We start from the raw sequence: 1453 nt of genomic DNA on the forward strand, positions 1-1453 counted from the left end.
AAATAAAGAGGAAACGGACCCAAAAAAGAGGAAACCGATCAACAAACTGAGAATTTACAACTTTTTCTGAAAATCAGAAACGGACCCAAAAAAAGAGGAAACGGACCCAAAAAAAAGGGGAAACCAATCAACAAACTGAGAATTTAAAACTTTTTCTGAAAACCAGAAACTGACCCACAAAAAGAGGAAACGGACCCAAAAAAACGGGAAACGAATCAAATGTAAATATAGCGGAAACCGACCCAAAATATTCGGAAATCCCTCTACACTTTTTAGTTTTTGAGGGATTTCCGATAATTCTTGAAAAAAGAAGGAAACGGACCCAAACTCACTTTTGGGTCCGTTTCCGTGTTGAGGCGTTTCCATAGCACCTTACAAAGATGATTTGTAAATTCATCGACTCAAAATTATTCAGTAATTATAAATGTTCTAAATCCTGAGCTGACATAGATATATTTATATTGTAGTATAATTAAAATTTCACTTTTTATCTTCATTTGAGCTCCTAATGATTCAATAGTGATTTTATTTAATACATCATTATTTTATATATATTTAGACATTAGGATTAGGGAACTGGAACCCAAGTTTGGATCCTGTAATAGTTAATTAGGCGCAGGAGTGCAGGTTTTTATGTTACATTTTAATTAGTTTTTTTTTTTTGTTACTTTTATTTAAATTTTATCTAGGGCAATTGTTGAATTTTGACATAGAAAGTTAGAAAACTTAGACTACATACTCTTTAGTAAATTTTGGAACTTGAAAATTATTGAAAAGTTAAAAAAATCAACAACATTTAATCCAGGTGCCCCAACATTGAAGGCGCACAAGTGAAATCCAAAATACAGACTTCAGTTAGAAATACGAGAAAGGTAGATATTTTATGTTGATGGTTTAATTTTTACTGGATTTAATTTTTAATGTCACTTTTGGTACATAGACATAAGGTTGCCAAAAAAGTTACAAAATTGAGGACGAAATTTTAGAAATAGTTATTAAAATAAGTGGCAATCAACTAAAATTTATTTTATTTTCATCCATAACTGTAATATGCCCATGCCTATTTTTGTTATTAAAATGCAATTCAGTTGTTATACCAACAGGCATGTTAAGATAAGATAAGATAAGATAACGTTTATTGCTAAAATAAATGTATCTGTATACAGATAGAGTTTACAATCACAAAATTGATGATTATATTAACAGTACAAGTATAAAGCAATTAGGTGGAAAATAGCTCTTGGCTGTTTTGATTATTTTTTCCACCTAATGTTAGTAATAATAACAAAATATTTCAATTAAATAGATTTAAGGAGAACGATTAGAGATCAGGGTGCGAATTTATCATATGCAAAATAGTTTATACATAAATTCGAATAACTAGAGTTTAAAGTAATTTTCAGACATGTACACAACAAATATCAAAGCATATTAAAACATATCTAATTAGTTT

This window comes from Eurytemora carolleeae, unplaced genomic scaffold, assembly GCF_000591075.1.
Source record: "Eurytemora carolleeae unplaced genomic scaffold, Eaff_2.0 scaffold1587, whole genome shotgun sequence".
In the NCBI taxonomy this organism is placed as follows: Eukaryota; Metazoa; Arthropoda; class Copepoda; order Calanoida; family Temoridae; genus Eurytemora; species Eurytemora carolleeae.